At 42.8% G+C, this 2,500-nt stretch overlaps 1 protein-coding gene across 1 annotated transcript in view; it reads left to right on the top strand.

The window, feature by feature from the left end:
* Positions 1 to 2,500, top strand: part of LOC143026191 (uncharacterized) — a 242,874-nt gene that overhangs the window by 60,366 nt on the left and 180,008 nt on the right. The window lies entirely within an intron of this gene.

Raw genomic sequence — 2,500 nt, 5'->3', positions numbered from 1 at the left:
TCGGCTACAAATTAGGACGAGGGAATTGTATGAGAGGTACAAAGTAAAGAGAAGGGAAGTTAAGCATAAGTTAAAGGAAGCGAAGAGGAGAGCAGATGGGAAATTGGGTAAGAGTATGACAAGATTTTGAAAGTAATAAAAAGATGTTTTGGAGGGAAGTTAAGAGAGGAAGAGGAGGCAAATCAAGTAGAGAAGAAAAGGTAAAAGATGCAGATGGAGAGATGATAATGGAAGAGAAGGCAGTGAGAGGAAGGTGGGCAGAGTATTTTAGGGAGTTGCTAAATGTGAAGGAGGATAGGGAGGGAAAGGTAGTTACAGTGGGAAGCGCCAAGAAAATGAGAGTGATGAATGAGGAAAATGGAGGAGAAATAAGGAAAGATGAAGTGAAAGTAGCTGTTAAGATGATGAGAGCAGGTAAGGCACCTGGGTTGGATGGATGCCATGCAGAATGTCTGAAGAAAGGAAGTACAGTTATGGTGGACTGGCTGGTGAGGTTATTTAATGTTTGTTTAAGAGAGGGTAGAGTGCCGGAGGACTGGAGGAGTGCCTGATAGTTCCGCTTTGCAAGGGAAAGGGGAACAAGTGTGAGTGTAGTAGTTTCAGAGGGATCAGCTTGTTAAGTGTAGTTGGGAAGGCTTATGGGAGGGTCTTGATTGGGAGGATTAGGAGAGGAAGAGAGGGAGTAATTGGTGAGGAACAGTGTGGTTTTAGGACAGGTAGCGGTTGTGTAGATAAGATTTTTCTGGTAAGACAGATATGTGAGAAAGCTATAGGAAAAGGTAAGGATGTTTTTGGGGCTTTTACGGATCTGGAAAAGGTTTCGACAGGGTAGACAGGAAGGCACTGTGGGAGGTACTGTAGATATATGGGATAGGAGGAAAGATGTTAAGAAAAGTGAAGAGTTTTTACGAGAGTAGCAGAGCTTGTGTTAGGATTAGATATGGAGAGAGTGAATGGTTTGAGGTAAAGGTAGGACTTCGTCAGGGATGTGTTATGTCGATCTGGCTGTTCAATCTATACATGGATGGGGTGGTGCGAGAGGTGAATGCAAGGGTAGTGGGTCAGGGGTTGGAGATGGTTAGAGAAAATGGAGAAAAGTGGGAAATAAGCCAATTGTTGTTTGCTGACGACACTGCGCTTGTAGCAGGATCAGAGGAGGGATTGAGGAAGTTAGTGACAGAGTCTGAGAAGGTGTGTGAAAGAAGGAAGTTGAAGATAAATGTGGGTAAAAGTAAGGTGATGAGATGTACAAAGGGAGAGAGTGAAAGCAGGCTTGAAGTGAGCATTAAGGGTGAGAGACTGGAGGAAATGGATAGGTTTAGATACTTTGGTGCGAATGTTGCAGGAAAGGGAGGAGTGGGGGTGGAGGTAGAATGCAAATTGAGAGAAGCGAGTAAATGCCTTGGTGGATTAAAAAGTGTAATGAGAGATAGACATCTGGGAATGGATGCTAAGAGGAGGTTATATGAAGGAGTGATTGTGCCAACAGCACTGTACGGGGCAGAAACATGGAACATAAGAGAGGAAGAGAGAAGGAGTTTGAATGTGTTTGAGATGAAATGTCTGAGAAGTATGATGGGGGTTACTAGGCTAGATAGAGTGAGAAATGAGGAAGTGAGGAGGAGATCAGGGGTGGAAAGGGAGCTGGGAGATAATTATTCACCAAGGCAGGGTTAAGAGTTGCATATGGCACAGGGACCAAAATATATAACATCATTAAAAACAAAAACAAAAATGAGTACCATATGGTATGTTCTCAAAAAGAAACCTATTACTACCCCGCTTTTTATTCTTGGGTGATGAGCAGAGTAATAGTGGATGACGTCGTTTTTATTTGTGTTTTTTCTGTGTATTGAGAAAGCAGTCTTATTCCTTTTTCTCCATATTACCGTGTCTAGGAAGGCTAATTTGTCATTCTCCTCTTGTTCCCTGAATCTTTTTGAAATAGCGCAATTGTGGGAAGTGGCTAGAGCATGGAAACATGTGCTCAAGCCACAATTGCGCTATTCCAAAAAGATTCAGGTCAGCCTTAGAGAACCTTGGAGATAATGATAACCTGATGATCACGAGTGCCGATAAAGGGGGAGGAATTGTCATCATGAACAAAACCGATTACATTCGCAAAATGTTTGACCCACTCAGTGACACCACCACCTACGAAAAAGAAACATAAGGAGCACGGGGCAATAGGAGAGAGGTTCAAGAAAGACGCTAGGTGGATACGGGTCAAATCCAACAGAGGTAAGAAAAGAAGTTAGTAGAGCTATTGGAGGAAACCCCCAGACCAGGCGCGGATCCAGGAATGTTATTTGGGATGGGGGGGGGGGCAAACCGATAAGCGATAACCGATACTTGAAACACGCCGATAGTTTAACCCCATGAATAATGCTGTTGGCTTGGAGATTGGCCCAGAAACCTAAGTCTGTTTTGCTCGTAATTGTATGTAAAATCATATATAATTCAGAAATATAATTCAAATCATAAATTCGCACTAAATTTT

Source organism: Oratosquilla oratoria, chromosome 6 (assembly GCF_046742065.1).
Source record: "Oratosquilla oratoria isolate Oo_2021 chromosome 6, ASM4674206v1, whole genome shotgun sequence".
In the NCBI taxonomy this organism is placed as follows: domain Eukaryota; kingdom Metazoa; phylum Arthropoda; class Malacostraca; order Stomatopoda; family Squillidae; genus Oratosquilla; species Oratosquilla oratoria.
This window is presented reverse-complemented; position numbering and strand designations above follow the sequence as displayed.